Consider the following 21,640-nt stretch of genomic DNA (forward strand, 5'->3'; position numbering starts at 1 on the left):
CGCTTGCCCTTGATTGATAGTGTGGTTTGTAAAGGGCATTACAATGCAGATGTACTGTGCATTACAGATGAGCCTACTTAACAGTTCAAATGTATTAAAAGCATAAAATAAACTAAAATGTATGTAAACCAGGGGTGTAACGGTACACAGAAGTCACCCTTAATGTTATGAAGTGACGACTTTATACAATTTCTTCTGTTTGTGTCAGTCTCTGACACGGCTCAAGTTGCCAAATCTCCACATTGTGTTGCAGTCCAACACTGAACTCATGAATCAGTTTAATCATTTACTCAGAAGTCAGAACGCATCTGAAAGGAGAACACAAGTGTGCTTACCCACTTTAGCAAGAGTGGGTGTAAGAGTTAGTTTTAATTATCCACAGTCTTTCAGCTTATTTATGTTCATAATGTGTAGTAAAATAAATAGCCTATAAATCATTTAGTTTAGACTGGAGTGAGGTGAACCCAGAACAAAGTTGTTATTAGCTAGCTGATAATTTCATGAGATTGTATATGGCAGAAAATTAGGCTATTTGTTCATTTTTTTAATACTACTTTTTAATATTGATATGATTATTCCAAAACAATTATCAGTAAATTGTGTAAAATTGAGGAACAAAAACAAACATCAAGGTATCAAAATAAGATAAGCAAAAGTTACAAACTTTATTTGATTTTATTTAAAATGTATTGTCAGTATTGCGCTTGCAGATCACGTGGGTAGGGTACTTTTTACTGTGTGTGTGTGTGTGTGTGTGTGTGTGTGTGTGTGTGTGTGTGTGTGTGTGTGTGTGTGTGTGTGTGTGTGTGTGTGTGTGTGTGTGTGTGTGGATGACCATGTCTGTCAGCCACCACCGAAGACCATTTTTGACCCAGGAAAAACCCTGTATATGTACCGTTACATCACTAATATACATAACTTATGAATACAACAAGTGAAATGTACATTATTTAAAGCTTCACATATATCAAATAAAAAAAAAGTTAATTATTCAACATTGTTTGTTAGTAATAGAAAAAAAATACTACAAAATGTCACCAATAAATACACATACAATTCAAATCCAGTCTTTAAATCTAAAATCACGATAATAACTCATTCATGACTCCAGATGATCTGGTAATGATTACACAAACTGACACAGATGTAAGATAATGCTCCAAAGGGCCTCGAGAAAAGAGGCAGAAGGAAAGCAGGGAAGTAATCTCTGCTGTGGAGTTATTCCTCCTCCTCCTCCTCAGAGACACAGATGTGGATTGTTGAGAGCGGACACTGAGTGCTCACTGTCACAGCGCATGAGATCATGAGCTGCTCACGCCACAGCTAATGCTCAGAGCCAACATCAACACGCTAATCAAACTGAAATATTACATCAAAGCTGACTACATTCAAAATAAGTTGGCTAAATCATTTTTCTATGAATCCCGGTTTCCCAGACGAGGCTTAATCGAGTCCCAGATTAAATGCATGTTTGAGCTGTTAAAGGGTTAGTTCATCCAAAAATGAAAATTCTGTCATTAATTCCTCACCCTCATGTCGTTCGACACCCGTCAGACCTCCGTTCATCTTCAGACACAAATGAAGATATTTTAGTGTAAAGCTGATGCTGAGAAAGGCTTCAGATAGGCCTCCATTGGCATTCAGTACATTTACACTCACAAGACCCATAAAAGGCTCTTAAAACGTCGTTACAAAGTCCATCTCACCACAGTGACTCTACAATCATTTTACGATGCGACGACAATAGTTTTTGTGCGCAAAAAAAAATCAAAATAACACCTTTATCCAACTTGTTCTTGTCTTCCGTGTGTGTCTCCACGACGCATGCGCGAGAATATGACGCAGATCCGGCGTTCGGACACATGACCCAGAAGTGATTTGTTTACGAGCAGAGGAAGACGCGCGTGTCTAAGCTGTTGGATTCTACATTGATCGTGCTTTAGGTCTCGGTGTAGTTCTCAAAATCAGGCTAAAGTGAGCATTTCATGGATTCCCGAACGCCGGATCTGCGTCATATTCTCGCGCATGCGTCGTGGAGACACACACGGAAGACAAGAACAAGTTGGATAAAGGTGTTATTTAGATTTTTTTTGCGCACAAAAACTATTGTCGTCGCATCGTAAAATTATTGTAGAGTCACTGTGGTGAGATGGACTTTGTAACGATGTTTTAAGAGCCTTTTCTGGGTCTTGTGAGTGTAAATGTACTGAATGCCAATGGAGGCCTATCTGAAGCCTTTCTCAGCATCAGCTTTACACTAAAATATCTTCATTTGTGTCTGAAGATGAACGGAGGTCTGACGGGTGTCCAACCACATGAGGGTGAGGAATAATTTTCATTTTTGGGTGAACTAACCCTTTAAAGCATTTCTTAAATATGTCAGGGCCATTGTTTTGTCCATCGCACAGCTGTGATGTGTTTTTCTACGGCACGTTTATAAAAGCTCCTGAACTAATTGAGCTAAAGTCTAATCCTGACTTCATCTAAACCCTGTCTGTGGAACCGGGCCTACAACGTTTACATATTTAGAATATTAATAGTGCTATTTATTATTGTGCCTAGATTATATTTCTCCAATTAACATTTACATATTATAGTATTTTACTTTATATTTTTTCACTTATGAATGTTAAAGAAAACAATATTATTAATATGTACGGCTTTTGCATAATTTTTATATATAGTGTTATACATCAATAGTGCATAAAAATATATTTTGTTTGTTTGTTGGAGAAATATATTTTAGGCACTATTAATATTAGAAATGTGCAAAGGGCATAGATATTAATATATGTTTATGTTACACTTTATCATTCAGAGGTGAAAGAATACTATATAATATAACATGATATGATCTGCTTCTATCATATCATATATCTCAAATATCACATATCATATCATTTATATAGTTTTTTTCACCTATGAACGGTAAAGTATAACATATAAATAAACATATTAATATCTATGCCCTTTGCACATTTCTAATATTAATAGTGCCTAAAATATGTTTCTCCAACAAACAAACTATAAATCTTAGAAGCAGAGTTTTGTGACTTTTATATTATAGTTATTAAAATCATATTATATCATATCATATCATATTATATAATATATATCTCATATCATATATATCATATTGTATTGTACTGTATTATATCAAGTCATATCATATATCATTATTTTATATCATATTATATCATATATCATATCATATCATATATCATATTATATTGTACTGTATTATATCATGTCATGTTATATCATATATTATACCATATTATATATCATATCATAAATCATATTGTATTGTACTGTATTATATCATATCATATTATATCATAAATCATATTGTATTGTACTGTATTACATCATATATTATATCATATTATATATCATATAATACAGTACAATACAATATGATTGATATGATATGATATGATTGATATGATATGATTTGATATAATACAGTACAATACTATATGATTGATATGATATATGATATGATATATGATTGATATGATATGATATATGATCTAATATAATTATATATTATATAATATAATATTATATAATACAGTACAATACAATATGATATGATATATAATATGATATGATATATGATATAATACAGTACAATACAATATGATTTATGATATCATATATCATATCATATTATATATCATATCATATTGTATTGTACTGTATTATATCATATACGGTATAATATATCATTATATTAGATCATATATCATATCATATCAATCATATCATATCATATATCATATCAATCATATAGTATTGTACTGTATTATATCAAATCATATCATATTAAATTATATCATATATCGTATCATATCATATATCATATTGAATTTTATTGTACTGTATTATATCATATCATATCATATCATATATTGTATTGTATCATATCATATCATATCATATATCATACTGTACTGTATTATATCATATATCATATCATATCATATATTGTATTGTATCATATCATATCATATCATATCATATCATATCATATCATATCATATATCATACTGTACTGTATTATATCATATATCATATCATATCATATATTGTATTGTATCATATCATATCATATCATATCATACTGTACTGTATTATATCATATATCATATCATATATTGTATTGTATCATATCATATCATATCATACTGTACTGTATTATATCATATATCATATCATATATTGTATTGTATCATATCATATCATATCATATCATATCATATCATATCATATCATATATCATACTGTACTGTATTATATCATATATCATATCATATCATATATTGTATTGTATCATATCATATCATATCATATCATACTGTACTGTATTATATCATATATCATATCATATATTGTATTGTATCATATATCATATTGTATTATATTTATATCATATCATATTATATAGTATTGTATTGTATCATATCATATATTGTACTGTATTATATCATATCATATCATATATTATATAGTATTGTATTGTCACCTAAGCTTGAAGCACATATCAATGATGGGATGGTAGGGTGTGAGTTGTGTGTATGAAGGCTGGTGCAGGTGCAGCTCATTATGACACACTCAACACAAATGCACAACATTATTCAAATCCTATCCTAATATGATCCCATAATTCAAATCCTATCGTCCACATTAGCTCAATCTGAGCTGAAGCATTTGGTGATCTTAACGCCGGCTTAAAGATTGACTATTTCCTGCGATCACAGGTCAAAATCTCCAGCTAGAGTCACAGACCTGACCCTGGTGTGACAGCTGTGCTTAAAGTTAATCAGTGGCAGACGTTTCTACATCACATGACATGTCAAGCATTCTCAAAATACTTTTCTGACAAAGAACGGTTAATGATTTTAGCTCTCATATAGACAACATCTGACGCTCTTCTAATCCTCTGCGGTGTGAAGTGACACAACCTGTTTGCCAATAGAAAGGTCACACAAAAGCCTGAATGGACCTACACAAACACTGCTGTCATTAATGTGGACCTGTTCCAGCCAATCACACGACTTCACTGAACACCAATCATCTGATCACATGCTCCTGTCAGAACATATTCAACATTTCATCAACACTTACACAAATTACACTGTCAAATTAACTGGTTTGAGTAGGGTAAACTTAAATTAAACCAATAAGTTCAATCAAATTAACTTTTATGAGTATTTAGAACTTTATTTTTCGTTTGAGTTCACAAAACTGACACATATTAAGTCATCTGAATTTTGACTTGGAGTAAATTTGTTTGATTTAAAGGCACAGTATGTAAGTTTCGCCACTTATTCAACACAAAGGCATAGCTTGATGACACTGAATGAGCGTGGAATCATGGGAATTGTAGTCTTGACTCTTCGAAGGACTCAGGCAGAAATCATGTTCATGAACACTGCAAACCCGAATGTTCATGTTAATTAAATAGATTAAGTAGTGTATACTCAAAGTTTTAGAAAAAGTTCTACTAACTTAATTTCAAGTTGGTGTAACATGGTCTTCCTTTTGAGTAATTTCAACTAATATTTTTTGATTAAATGGAACTTTTTTGTGAATAAGTAAACATAACTTAAAAACATAAATTAAGTACAACTTAATAGAATTAAGTAATTACATGCTAAGAATGATGAAGTCCTGTTATTTCTGTTGTTTCAAATAGAGATGATTTAAAAAAAAACTTAATTTATATAGCACATGCTAAAATACAATAAAATCTCAAAGTGCTTAACCAAATAAGTAAAATCCATCATAACAAATAAATTACAACCAAAGCCTATTAAAACAATTTAATTGGGGCAAACTGAAATGCGTTAGTGGAAGACAAAATGTATTTATTTTATTTATTTATAGTATTTTTATTGTCATCAGTTTAATGTAGCCTATAAAGTAAACGATTTTTAAAACGTGTACGCAAGTTTTTTTTCTCCGGTTTAGCACATCACACAATAAGCACTTCTAACTCCTGCGAGACTTACTCACACACATACATCAAGAATCAGCCTATGAATCTCAACAATGGTGACATGATTCATGCCGCAATGCATTCTGGGTGCATCATGTGAAACTCATCCATGGCTCCCATAATGCATTGCAGCATGAAGTGTGTCACCATGGTTGAGATTCATAGGCTGATTCTTGATGTATGTGTGTGAGTAAATCTCACAGGAGGTCAAAGTACTTAACATACAATCTATTTTATAACTTATTCAGCTTTTCTGATTAAAACCGTGCTGGATATCAATTGCCTCAAAATTTTAAGTTTGAGTCGCATGTTTTTAAGTAAACAAACACAAAATATTTGACTAATGTGTACTTAAAGCAATGACAACACAAAGCAATAAAAATTGAGTTTTGTTAACATAAAATGGTGTGGTTGTGTACTTATTTTTTAAAGTTCTGTGAAAACTCAAAACTTTGTTATAATAACTGAAAATAATTGAGTTGCCTTAACAGAAAGCTGTAAGTCATATTAACTGCAAATATTTGAGTTGAGCTAAATGAGCACTTTAATTTAACTGTTATCAAAAGGTACAAGTAGCAGGTAATCCAACCTTTTAAGTTCTGGAAAATTGTGACTTAAGTTATCCAACTTAAAAAATTTGAGGCAATCGGTTGCCTCAATTTTTTTGAGTTCTGGGAACTTATTCGGGTTTACAGTGAATGAGTGAATGTATTCAAGTTTTATTAGTGAAATATCACTTATTTCTCTGGATTTAAACATTCTTGGAAACATATGGGATAATGTACACAAGTCAACAAAATATATAACATTGATCTAGTGGTTTTTGGATATTTTAATCTAAAAAATATTACATATTGTGCCTTTAATTTAACTCAAGAGTTTTCAAGTAATTAAAAATTAAAATCTGCAAGTCCTGCTGACTTAACCTTTGCATTTCTTAACTTGCCAACTGATTTGGGCTCACTGTGTAGTTGAACAGTGAGTTGGGCGACTCAACACAACACAAAGCTTTTCACACACAGTGAATCTGTTCCAAAACCTAATAATGCTGTGTTTTAGAGAACAGAAACTGAACTGGAACCTCATAAGTGACCATCATGTGAGCTTCAACTAGTAAAGCATCCATCAAATTAGGGCTGAACGATTAATTGCATTTGCGATAATATCGCGATATGATAAAACATGATTTCCTAACCGCAAAGGCTGCGATTCCAGTCTGGTCACGTGACACGCGAGAGTAAAGTTTGCAGAAGAAGCAACTTGGCACATTACACATGCCTGGCCTAAAAGGGGGAAAAACTGTTTGTGTTTGATCTATCTAATATTGTGTTGTTCATACTATAGGCTACAATAGAGGCGGGAGAAAAGATTCTTCTCCAATGATTCTGGATCGATTCTGAGCTTAGATTTTAACTGCAGGTGCGCGGTGGCGCTGCGTGTGTTTTAGAAACACCCGTATTCTGATTGCTTCCATTATCTCTCTCTTTCTCTCTCTCTCTCTCACACATACACACACACACACAATCACACACGAACCATAAAATAATATTTCATAACGTCCAGAACGATTGACGGCGCGAATCGCAATGACATTCGCAGGCTTCTTTGCACAGGATAAGCGCTGTGAGAAACTGATGTCGCGCTTACAGTGTGTGTTCTCGCCCGCCGGTATTTTCCTTACAAACGCTCAACGAAGGCTTCATTCCTGTCGTTAGGAATGCAGTGTGCGCGTATATTAAAAAATAAGTAACTCACTGACTGAAGGCTTTCCATTTCAAATGCTCACGCGGCGCTTTGTGAAGAGTGCTCGCGAGCACGCGTCTGTGCGCGTCTCAAAATGCTTTTATGACGCAAAATTAATGTAAACACCGTCAGTAATGTCTTAATGAATTAAACAGACAGGGCAAAACATCTTATATTTCAAAAGAGATCTGTGCATTAGTGTAAATGCAGGTCTCCCGCTGTCTATGATGATGTCATGATTAATAATCAAACAACAGTAAAGCTGAGAAAGAGAAAAATCACTCACAGTTCAGACACTCTTAAATACTGAAAGCACTCTTTGTTCATTGCTTGTAATATGTTTTTTGTTCCTCTTTATGATTTACTAGCTTATGTTTTGCAGCTATATTAGTTTATATATTTAAAATTATTAACATGCAATTGTTTTAATTAAAATGTTATAATGTCCTGGTTATTTTAAAAAGCTTATAATTACATATATCATAATAAAAAACATTTTAAGTTTTTAATAAATTAATAAGATTAATTAATAAGGAAAAAGTTCAAGAATTGTTTTGGAATCGGATCATGACTCCCAGAATCGTAATCGGATCGTGACGTACCAATTAAAGATTTCCACCATTACTATACAATGATGTATTGTTGAATAATACAGAAGATAAAGAGTTTAAAAAATAATCGCATATTAAATCGCAATCGCAATATTGGTAAAAAAAAAAAATAAAAAAAAAAAAATAAAATAATTCGCAATTCGATTTTTTTCCAAAATCGTTCAGCCCTACATCAAATGCACACTCCAGACCCTCGGAGGAACAAGTCATCCGGTGCACTTCACCCACTGTTAGAGCTGAGAGTTTAGTTCCTGCCATATCAGTCTAGAAAATCACAACTTTTCATTTTCCGTCGGTCTTAGCACACGATGTAACTACAGAAGAGTCAAGTTTTAAATAGGAGAAATATCACAACTCTTTGGTCATTTTTGAGCGAGATGCTAACGGTCTAATCAGATTCAATGATCTATGCTAAGCTATGCTAAAAGTGCTAGCGCCAGACCCAGAGATCGGCTGAATGGATTCGAAAACGGTCAAACTTAGGGCCCTATAATTTTCGCGTTCACGGAATCGTGGACGGAATCGCGAAATTGGCATGTTAACGCGGAATTTCACGTAATTTTACATATTTGGAATGAAATGCTGTTTTGTGTGGGAGAAGAACGAATGCAGACCAGGGGAAGCAAATCTGGGCGACATAACCCCTCGCGTCATTTCAGCTTCCGCTTCAAAACAATGAAAGTATGGCGAAGCGGCTCTGCTTTCGTTGGCGGAAACGTTAAGAAACTCAACGTTAAGCCCTCAGTACCAAGCAGAGCAGTTGTGCTTGCTGTATTTTGCCTTGTTTTTAATGCACTGTATGGAAAATAATGTCTTAAATGAACTTGAGAGGAAATGAGATGCGCGGGACAGCGCGTGAGATCCGCCTCATGTTCGTCAGCGGCTGTTCTTAAAGTGACAGGAGCACTGATGAGGCCTGTCATTATTGTTCATCACAGAACAACGGGAACAGAGAAAATTGTAGCTTTAATGATGATTCATCCATATTTCACTTATTATTTATGCAGTTAAGAAAGGTGTTGATAACTTTATTCAATTTCTGACAGGAAAGGCCATGGGAAAATATAACATTTATTATAATGGGTTTATGTATGATTGTTTTAAGTTAAATTAAAAGTTGTTTTTCAAAGCCTAATAAATGTTGAAATTGGTAGCTTTCAGTTATACTGTAATGTAACGCCATTAATGTTTCATAGAGTCATTAGTGATACTGGCCTTCATTCATAAAAACATGACAATACAACACATATTTAAAATATACCGTCTTTAAATTGTTTCTACATTAATTTGGAGAGTAACTGAAATTATTACAATATCAAAATATTAAAAACTCCAATGTTTTTTAATTGCAATAAATCATGATTAATTACAGAAAAAATGTGATTAGTTAAGTTTTTTTTTAATCAATTCACAGCACTAATATTATTATTTAGAGTGCCGTATTTGTCCTGAAAAGTACTGAGTAAATGTGATGTGTTACCTCAATAAATTTAAGGTCATTCCTATTTTATGTTCTATTATATTAACATTAAAAGCACACTCTTTTTACGACTAAAATAACAGTTAAGGGTAAAAAAATAAATTCCCAAAAATGTAAACGGAAAAAAAGGAATTAGCAAAAATGCAAACGGAAAAAAATGAATTTGGGAAAAAATAAAACAGATTTTATAGGGCCCTACAAACTTAGGGGTGCACCGAATAATCGGCAACCGAAATGATTCAGCCGGAAATAGTCGGAAAGGACCGAATTTTACCGAACAATGAGGTTTTTGATGACGAGATCAAATATAGCAACCAGCGCGTGTGAGAGAGAGGCTTAGCCCTCCGCAATGACGTCATTTTTGCTGCGCGCACCCTCGCGCTCATGTGGACGCGTCGAGTATAAACAAGCTTTAAAGTGTCCGAGAAAGGCGCAGAAATGGCCGTTTGCACACACTGTTCTGCTGAATTGTCTAATGCTGCGTTCACACCAAACGCGAACAGTGCGTCAAAATCGCGTCTACCGCGTCTAGTTGGACGCTTGAACATTTTGAGATTAAATGCATGTTTGAGCTGTTAAAGCATATCTTAAATAGGGTTGGGTATCGTTTAGGTTTTTTTCGATTCCGGTGCCAAACCGATACTTTTAAAACGGTTCCGGTGCCTAAACGGTGCCTGAACCGATACTTTTTTTTTTTTTAAAGGCCACCAAACGAGGTGGATGACATTAAATGGCTTTTTATTTATTTATTTATTATTTAAATTGAACCATTTATTAAAAGTTTAATGTATACTTAAATGTATGAATATAAATAAATACAAAACACAATTTACTTATTTACAAATTATAATTGACATATTTACAAATTCACAGTAAAACCTAAGCCACCCAACTACAACAAGCCTAATATAACTCTAAACAGTTACAGTAATAACAGCAGTCGTCTGTATTCTTGCTCTGCTACAAACCAGCTTCGAGCTTCAGCTTTATTTTGAAATATGATCATATTCTCTGGCTAAATATTTTTGAACGCATGGCCTTAATGTTTCCATGGCGACGCGTCATGTTTCTCACATGACACACAGCAGCCGCAATAGCGCTGACAGCTCAGCTGTATCGGGTTTATTTCGTTTTTTCTTTTTATTCAAAATATTCACAAACTTCTTAACTGTGTCACAAACTATCTGATGTTCAAATGTGTGAGTGAATGTGTGTTAGTTGATCTATAAAGCGCAATGGGCGGCGCCATGTTAGTTTGCGCCTCAGAATCGGATCTGTCGGATTTACAACACTTGAGATCATTCTCGTCTTACAAAATACATGAAAGTAAGTGACCAGTGAACTGGAAGAAGAATAGAGTAAACTATATAGTTACTGTATAATGTGCATGTATCTGATGTGAATAAAACACGTAACGTTAGTCAAATTATAACCGTCTGAAAGGATTGTCATAGCCGCTTCCATAGACATCAGTGTGTGTTTTTTGCTAGTAGCCTACTTATGAACATTTAAATGTCTGAAACCTGAAATAAACATGATGTGGTTGAAAACACTGAATAGTTGTCATGAGTTGTGATGTGACCAGAGCTGAGCGTCTGTCTCTGGCTCAGCCAAAGCGCGAAAGCACGTTTGAATTTTGGCACCGAAATGAGGAACCGAAATCTGCGTTCTGATTCGGTCCGGTACATACCGGTTATATAAGTACCGGTGCCATATTGGAACCGGATTTCGGTACCCAACCCTAATCTTAAATATGTCAGTGCCATTGTTTTGTCACAGTGAATTGGACGCGCGTATAAATTGAGCGTTTGAAGCGAAATAGATGCGCGTTCAAGGCGCTCCAGGAAAAATATGTCATAAAACACCACTACAGGCCATCAGAGCCAGCGGCAGACGGCAGAAGGACTAGCCGAGGAAAGGCTGCTCTCGCTGGGGTTAATGACCGCTGAGCGCCCGCTGATCCACTGGAGCTCACAACTCCACACACACAAGAACATTTAAAACAAAAATAGGTGCTCTCTTTAGAAATAAACCACAGATTTGAGCTTTAAACAACTACATTCTTGCCTGAAAAAGCCTTAAAACTACATTTTGTGACACAATAGTAGTATTTTTAAATGATGCAGGGATTCTCATCGCGTCACTTCACCACATGACAACAGCGAGCAGGCTCCTGATTGGATAACGCGGCGCGAATTGACGCCAAAGCTCAAATTGTTCAACTCGGGCGTCAGACGCGAATTCGCTTCAAACGCGTAAATGCACAAAAAGCACCACTCGCGCAAGACGCTCAATTTGCGTCATTCACGCGAACTGGACAAGCGAATGAGGCGAAACGCGTCTATCGCGCCGCAGGACCTCCAGACGCACGTCAACGCGCCTTGCCATTGATGGCCAAAGTATACCCGGGCCTTTAACATTGAAATCACTCGCTCCTGACGCTCTATTCGCGTTTGGTGTAAACGCAGCATAAGCACCCTCAAATGCAAGCAAGAGCACCCTCAGCTGATACTGTAATATATTGGCAAATGCTCCAGTGTATATTTGTGTCTGTAGAACGTCAAATGTGTCCATTTACAACGTGACAGTTGTTGATCTCTTGTACGCAATGGCCAATATGTTTTAAGTTAGTCAGTCAGACTCCAGTCACTGCTCAAACCGCAAAGAGTTATACAGGCTTGCAAAACCTGAAATTAAAAAAAATATTGTATTATGATTTTATTATGATACCTGTAGGCATAATAGGCCAAAGATAAGATGGCCAAATAAAAATATTTTTATTTTACTTTTTTTTTTTAAGTTATATTGTGCTTTGTTTGTATAATGTCTGATGGAATATTCAGTGTTAAATTAATATTTTTAAATTGTAGTTTTGTAAAAAAAAAAATGTGTAATTTATTTTAAAAGCAAGACAAAATAGTATAAAAGCTAATTTATGCAATGGTGAAAAAAAGGAAAAAATTAAATAAATAGAAAAAACATGTTCGGTATTCAGCTTCGGCCAAGAATTTTCATTTCGGTGCATCCAGTCAAACTCAACAGTTTAACTCTAGGGGAGACCGAAAATGAGCCAAAAATAGTGGCGTGTTCCTTTAAATAGTGCTTGATTATCATAATATATATAGTGATGATTTCAATAATAGAGATATTAGCACATTACTAGGCAAAATACTCAAAGCTAAAAAATGCAAAGCACCCAGCTTTTTTTAAATTTAGAAACTATTTACATTGAGACTCATTTATATGTATTCTTTTTTTAACACACAGATCTTGTGATAATGCATTCTGGGATTGTCTTCTCCACAAAGGATATGTGCAATGCAACCTTTAAAATTCAGCCAAAACAAGGCAATTATGAAATTATGCATTTCCATGAGGCCTTAAAATGCTGCCTACTCAGACTGCCAACAAGGATGGGAACGGACCCAGTGCTCAGCAAGACACAGAAGTCTTGTGTGTGTTGTGTGTGTGTAGAGTCCTGATGATTATAAGACACATACTGCACATACCTGGGTTTGCACTGAGCCCTGAGGCGGCGCTGAAGGTGTGTACAGTGATGGAGAGATCAACAAAAGCCCGTCAGGAAATATGACACCACTCTACAGTAGCAGAATAAAGCCTGGGTTGCTATGGTTATCCTCGGTCTAGGGTGGATATATTTGAATGCTGTCAAAGATGAATAATGGATGTCAATAGCCCATCATCCCTGGTCAAGCGGGTCAATGCTAGGGCTGGGCATGGAGACAAATGTCACGCTTCACAATCATCTCTGAACTAATGCTGTAAACTACACAGGGGAGTCAGTAGGTACAACATTACTATAACATTGACGGTTAAAAAGTGTACATAATCATATTTATACTCCAATTAGTTTCTTGAAATATAAACATTTTAATGGTGGCAGTCATAAAAACTTGACAGGTTTATTCAAACATGCATTAAATATTGAAGAACATTAAAAATTATAATGAATTATGTAATATGGTGCATATATGTATCAAAATGGTCCTCTCTAGAGTTTATGTTTCTAGCTGACTAATGAGTTTATGGACACTGATATGGTTTAAAAATCGAGAAATCAATTATGTTTTTTCACCCATCCCTACTCGCGTTAAATCAAGAACACCAGATTTAAACAATAAGAATAACTGAGTTGAGTAGGGCTGCACGATTTGAGGAAAATATCTAAATGCGATTATTCTAGTTAAAGCAGCACTAGGTAGGTTTTGCTCTCGGCTCCCCCTACAGTTGGGAAACAGTATTGTCCTCCACTACTGTCGTAAACTCTGTCATTCTACATCAGTGGATGCATCGCACGTGCATTTGTTGACATGACAGCTATGATAGCCCTGAACACTGCAGGTGTTCTGCTTGCGTCGCGTGTGAAATGTCTTCATCACAGGTACAGTGGCATATGTTTCAGCATGTCATATGAATATCATTTCATGGGTTTTATTTTTTCAAACGCCAAATGATCGCGATGCTCACGTTTACAAGCCAGCGTCATTATAGTAGCCTAGTCTATTGGTTCCCGTTTTACAGAATCTATATTAGGGCTGTACAATTAATCGAATTTCGATTTTGCCTCCCAACGATCACCAAAATAGTACAATCGAGAAAAAACGATTATTTCGCTATGTTCAGTTTTGCAAGAACACTCTTATTTTGTCTTGCGTTCTGAATGAAACGCGCACGCGCACATCCGCCCCTCCTGAAGCCACAAACTCTCTCAGGTTGCGAGTCTCGTGACTCGTGTGCGTTTCATCCGCTGGAATTTAAAAACTCGGCGCGAGTAAAGATGGCAGAAGGAGGGCAGTTACAGCAGCGTTTGGTGAGCAAAAAAGGCAAAACCAACTCCGTTGTCTGGGAACAGTTTGGCTTCGAGGAATCAGACGACGAGCAGAAACATGCTAAGTGCAAGATTTGCTACAAGTAGTGGCTGCAACACAAGAGAACACCACGAATTTGTTTAACCACTTAAAAATTAAACAGAGTTGCCTATGACAATCTAATAAAGAAACTGACGAGAGCAGGGGTGCCGTGTAAACGTCCTTTTTTCCCCTCATATTTTTCAAATAATTCTCTCTTTGTAAACTTTGTTCAATGCATGCGAGTGCTGCCGTATGTTAGAATATGACCAGTCGTTTTCACCGTCATCACCCGGGTTTAGTGCCAGAAGACGCGAATGAGAAGCCGCGCGCGCTGTGAGAAAATGTGTCTCTGTGCGCTCATCCGAGAGCGCGCACACGTCTCTCAGCGCGCAAATATTGAGTTCTCTTTCAAGTCTTGCTCTTGAACGGACAAACTCACACAAAACGTATGTCAACATGTCCATCCTGATGAGTATCCTAGCAGATATAGTCTGTATATGCCTTAAGTGAACTTTATACAGTCGATAAAGACGACGCATATCTGATCATTAGGTCTTAAAGAGGCAGTAGCCTTTACTGCTGTCTGTCTGTTTAATGTCAAACAACAAAAGACAAGGACATCACTCACCGCTCTTGATTGAATAGCTTTTGTAAGTTTAATAGGATTAATCTTTAATTTATGCACTTAAATATGCAATGTTATTGTACATTTGATACATTTCTGTACCTGAAAACTAATGTTAGACGTACCTGAAAAGCATATCTAGCCGAACCATATTGTTGATCTTATTTATTTGCGGTTATCATTTTTACGTGAATACTTTTATACTTTGATTTGAATATATGTTATATTATTTATTTTAATAGTTCAAAAAGTACAACAAATGTTACAATTTCAATTGAATTGTTGAAAGGTGTATTTTTAATAAATACAACACATTCCCAAAGTCATGTGAAATAATCGTGTTACATAATCGTGATTTCAATATTGACCAAAATAATCGTGATTATGATTTTTTCCATAATCGAGCAGCCCTAATCTATATGATACTTCAATTTAATGTTTGAGTGGTAGGTAATGACCATATATCGTCAATATTATAATATCAAGCTACCCTAGATGAATCTGCAAATTTGAAAAATCGATTTGCATTATAGCTTGATGCAAGACAAATAAACCAATATCACAGACATGTTAGGTATCCTAAAATATGATTTTGTACGTCTTATGTATTTACTTGCAAGAATGTAGCCCCTCCTCCTTCAGCTCACGCCAACGAGCAAACGCTGGCCAATGTTGATCCTCCTGCCTTTAATCCCATCACTTTCTCATTTCCTCTTTTTGCTTTCCTCCGACAAAACCTTTGCTTTCTTATTTTTCTGTGCTGCTTCGGCCATGACTATAACATCCGGCAAACAAATGATAGTTTGGCTCGCACGTCCGAATTTAAGGAAGTGGTGGTGGAAGTGACGTATATGCCGTAAAGCAGTCGAATTTTGTAGTTCTTTTTTTTCTCAGGTTACTACCCGAAACCCGAAGTTTAAAAGTACGATTAAAAACGATACAGACCCCGTCAGGCTATGGCAGACGTGTCATTCAACCTATTGTAAGTCGATGTATCATCACAAGAGTCTTGAAAATATATTATAAAGGTTGAAAAGTTACCTAGTGCTGCTTTAAAATTGCCATTTGCGATTTAAAACGCGATTTCTTTTTTACCAATGAAAAGTGTGTGTATATACCATTTTGTGCTTATATATTAATATGACTAATAATAATTATTATTATTGCTAAATAAAAATATTTAACAAAATGAGAAATATATTACTATTACAATTACATTGTCATTATTAAAAATTAAAAATAGAGTATTTAAGAATAAATATTTTACAGAAAACTTATTTTACAAAAAACTGCTGGGTTACCTGTTAATATGCAGACAGCCTATGACTAAAAATCAATAGAAAGGTCTAAGGATTTATTGTAAGATAATTATTTTTAAAAATCTGTGCTTTTTATCTGTGATATCAATTTCTTAAAGTCTATGTCTTTAATATGAAATATGAGCCTCTTATGGGGGAAAAAAAAACTCATGAAAACAAGAAAAACATATGGATTGTCATTGTATGGAATTTATTTAGAGAGAAGTATTACTTTTCTTTAGCCTGACAAGCCAGAGCAACATCAAGATGTTGGGTCAGGGAACTCACCATTGTAAGTCCACATGAAGTGTGCCATTTGGGACAGGGCCAATGTGAAGCTAGCGCTATAGGCTGAATAAAAAGACGATAGAAACGCTTTGACGGATTAAACATGAAGACAATAAACACAAGACTGCGACAATATATGTGGTGTATTTGAGTTCTTCAAGCCTTCTCGGGTATTTTCATAGTAATAAAGTATTCAGTGCTGATAGACTTCATCACTGTATAGATACTGTGTGCCTGATTCTGTGATAAGAAGCCACACCAGCAGTGCTCATTTTGACAGCAAATTTTTGTTTCGTTTTAGTCATAGTCTTTTGACTAAAATGCCATTTAGTTTTAGTCACATGAATTGTTTTTAGTTTTAGTCGACTAAATCTACAGTAGATTTAGTCGACTAAAATTTTATGAGTTTAGCTAAATTGTAACACATTAACGATTTAAGCATTACATAACCGACTGTCACTTGAACTGACATTTTGTTTTTGACATTAAAAATACACGAAAGAGCTCAATTCACTTTTTAGTTTGCTTTTTAAAAACATCTATATAGTTTTTGTAACTCTGTATTTCTGTTTTAGTTAGTAGGCCATATCAGGTTAAGCTAAAGCTTCAAATTAGTTTGTTTATTTATTTTTTAAATTTCAGTTAACATTTATTTAATTTCAAGTAATGAAGATTTTTTTAATGGTTTTAGTGAACTATTATAACCCTGATACTTTATTGAATATGTGTCAAATACTGGTCTTTCCTCCTGACTATGAATTAAATGGGAATGAAATTAGGGAATTAAATACAGTTTATTGTGTAACCAAAAACGAATATATAATGCGTGACTTTTAATTATAAACAAGCTCGAAATACACCGGGACTCTTATTTTGAAATGTCTGCTCCCCTGTTGCAGTTGCAGGAGCTCATTTAAGTTCAGGAGATAAAATATGCATTGTTACAACCGTCTAACACATATTACTATATAAACATTGTAAAGTAAACATTGTCATTATTCATCAGCATTAGTTCATAAACGATTCCCTGGCATAAATGTGTGTTATTGATTGATTGAGCCGCTCTGGAGCTGGATTGGGGATGAGCCGTGTTTTCCAGCCGTTAGATCAGTTCAGATCAAATGTGCTCATCTGTGACACAGGACATCAGTTCTGACTGGATCTCTTCACTAATCCACCCTCACTAACATTTTCCTCTCGTTTTTATATGTTGATGAAAATGACAGTTGATTTTCCACATAGTTTTTGTCATCCAACACTAGTTTTTATTTAGTTATCGTCTCGTTTTCGTCATTGAAAAAAAGGTTGTTGACAAAAATTATGACGAAAATTATTCGTCAACGAAATTAACACTGCACACCAGCTCACAAACACTCGACTGACGATGAGTTAAAACGTGTTATTAAACGTTGTATTTGGTTGGACCACAGGTTCATGAACGCCTCACATTACTAGTTTGTGAAGATGTTTGACGCATTTTTCAAATGCACATTATAAGCGACTCAAACTCGCAGTGCTTTCAGATCTCAGAGCCGCTCTTCACTAACACACGACGGGCATTTATTTATTTCATTAAAATCGCAGCCTTTGCGCTTTTATAAATCGCACATAAGCCAAGATAACGGTTCAATTTCAATTAATCGTGCAGCCCTAGTGTTGAGCTGGAGAACAATGATCAGTTTCTGTCCATCAATGATCCAAACAGTGTCTAATAAAACACATCAGATATTAAAGCGGCTTTGGTGTTTCCATGGTTTCTACAAAACGCGGGTATGATGTCATTGATAGGCGACACATGGTCCGTGTTCTGGTTAAAATCACTGATTTCTCTGGATTTAAACATTCTCGGAAACATTTGGGATAATGCACACGAGTCAAAAAAATATTGTTATAGTGTTTTTTGGGAAATTTTAAATCTTACATACTGCACCTTTACATCCAATGACTATCTTCTGATCAGTCCGACAGTCCTGTTCATACACGTCTAAATATTTAAATATGTAGAATCTACATCTGTGAAACTTTCCACGGTAAGTAGACTCATTTATGGTACGAATGACAGAAATGTGTTCAGAATGAAAGTGAAGTGAGTCATGACCGCACCTGTAGGTGTGTTGCTGTGGTCATGCTGTTCCACACACACACACACACACACACACACACACACACACAGTTTGTGTGTCCCTCTCATATTTCTTCCATTATAATGGACAGACAGAACAGAACAACATCTCTCAACCGTTCCCAAATCATCTATTCCTCAGACAAGGACAGGTGTGTGTGTAGGTGTGTGTGTGTGACTGGACAGGTGTCATGTGAAGGTTCCCAAGGAGCAAAGGGCATTTACAACTTCTTGTGACACAGCAGAAGCAAATCACCCACTAAACAACATCCATGGAGCTTCTATAATCACTCAGGTGAATAAAAAAACAACACAATAGTCTGGAAGTGACAGTTTGCCATGGGTTAAACATTTGAATTCCTTGCACAGCAACATTTGCAAGGTAAATGAGGTTTGAGTGAGGAGGAAACGGGTATTTCTCAAGTAAAGGCCTTATGGATGATGATCATACACACACAGTATAAGATGCATTGATATAAAGGACCATCAGCTGATCATCTCAGAGGTGTGACACCCAACGCATCAGCCACAGAATCATAAAAGCACGCGCATGCACACAACAAGAATACACTTATGCTCATGTTTTTCCCTCCGGATTTGCTAAAACTAACCCTTATCCCAGTCCGCTGTGTTCGGGTGAAGCACACACACTCGCATTCCACCCGAAAGCCCAAGCGAACATCACATAGAGATGAAACTCACCTCCGTTGCTCCTGCCCGTGCAGTCAGTCGGTAAAGTGTGTAGGCATTCACATGAACTCAGACCCGGTGTCCCGGATGTTGATCAGCCTCCACTCCCGGGATGAAGTCCACGCTCCATTGTGACGTCAAGCGCGTCCATGGAAGCGCGGACTGCCTCCGCGGTGTGTGTGTGTGTGTGTGTGTGTGAGGCGCGCTTATGAATTCACCCACATGATCAAATGCTATTGCTTTATGAAGCAACACCGAAGTCTCTGATTAGATGCTGAATATGGCAGGACTGTTGATCTTTGCTTGTTTGAGGAATGAACAACAGCGCACTCTAGTGTTTTCCAGTTGAAAATACATCTAGATACATGTAAAATACTGACTAGTTATTAACAGAAAGTCCGAATATAGTGTGATTTAAGCTCATGTGCAAAAATACTGGTTACTTAAAGGTGCAGTGTGTAATATTTAGGAGGATATATGGACTGAAATGCAATATAATACACATAGCTATGTTTTCAGTGGTGTGTATAGACCTTACATAATGAACCGCTATGTTTTTATTACCTTAGAATGAGCCGTTTCTATCTACACACACCGCAGGTCTCTTACAGTGAAGCCGCCATTTTGTGCCGCCATGTTTCTATGGTAGCTCTAAATGGACAAACTTAATCTCTACGGAGCGCTAGTCACTCTCTGCTGTCTCAGACGACGACATCTTTGTCCTGTGTGGGCCACCGTAGCTTCTCTGTGTGCTTTGAAAGGGAGGGGTGAGCGGTTGCAATTCACAACCTCGCCACTAGATGAAAATTTACACACTGCACCTTTAATCTTCACAAAAAAAATACATTTTTAGTTTAACCCTCTGCTGGTCTTCGTGTGGCGGTCAAAAATGACCGATTTTGTTATGTTTTTGTTTTTTCAAAGAAATGAATGTACTATATTTTAGTTCAATAAATGTTTTTATTTGATATTTTGTATTATAGGGGATGCTATGGTACTAAATATATATATGCTGTAGTTATAATGCATTTATTCACTTTTTGAGCATAGACCTGAAAATGAAATTTCCGACTTAAACTGTGATAAATCATGAATGCTTCAGACACTTGGCAGATCATTGATGAAGTGAGTAAAGTTTAAAAAAGTGAACAAAAAAGTAAAACAAATTTACGTTTATTGTTTTGAAAAATGCAAAAAAATAATATTTTCAATTTTTATATGAAATATATATATTTTTTCAAAAACACGCTTTACTCTAAAACAGGAAAATCAAAGCCATACATCTAAACAAGCTTGATATCTCTAAAAATGAGCTTTCAGTCAGATTTTGTTTGGGTGCAGTACCAAACGCTTCCACTAGATGAAATTCATCTCTCATTCATTTCTAATGCGGCGGCAAGTGTGACTAATTTATTCAGGACCATTTAACCTTTTCAAATCATGTCCATGATTTCTTTTGTGTGTGTTCACCATAGACTGTAAAAAAATATGGACGTAGTGTCCGTGACGTCACCCATAGGATTCTGAAGAGCAGTTGCCACTCGATCATTTCATAGAACTATTCTCATCTGATTTTTCATAGCATTTCAAAAATATCTCTAAAAACATAAGGATCTCTGACAGTATCATAATAAAAGCCTGAAAAAATCTTGAAAAGAGATTACATCCAAAATAAAGTCAAGGTTACCAATAGGATCAGAGATTAGTCCAGTGTTATTAAACACAACATTGTGTGATTTACTCCCGTCAAGCCAGTCAGGACGAAAATAGTCTGCACACTTATTATGATATCCACGATAATCTGCAGGAAGCGCAAAAAGACGGGCTTTCAGGTGTTTTTCATTCAGGGAGTCTTCAGTAATACCTTTCATTAAAATACCACCTTTTATTTTCTTAAGTAAAAAATTA

General features: G+C 35.5%; 1 protein-coding gene across 6 annotated transcripts in view; it reads right to left on the reverse strand.

Moving 5' to 3' along the window:
• myo6a (myosin VIa) overlaps nucleotides 1-20,023 on the reverse strand; it is a 99,577-nt gene extending 79,554 nt beyond the window's left edge. For all 6 annotated transcript variants that reach the window (XM_079831809.1, XM_079831811.1, XM_079831807.1 and 3 more), the window contains exon 1: nucleotides 19,745-20,023. The gene's annotated coding sequence lies outside the window, so the exon portion shown is untranslated. The remainder of the gene's footprint in view (nucleotides 1-19,744) is intronic.
• Nucleotides 20,024-21,640: the final 1,617 nt, after the last annotated feature.

This window comes from Gobio gobio (genome assembly GCF_949357685.1).
Source record: "Gobio gobio genome assembly, chromosome: 12".
Classification (NCBI taxonomy): domain Eukaryota; kingdom Metazoa; phylum Chordata; class Actinopteri; order Cypriniformes; family Gobionidae; genus Gobio; species Gobio gobio.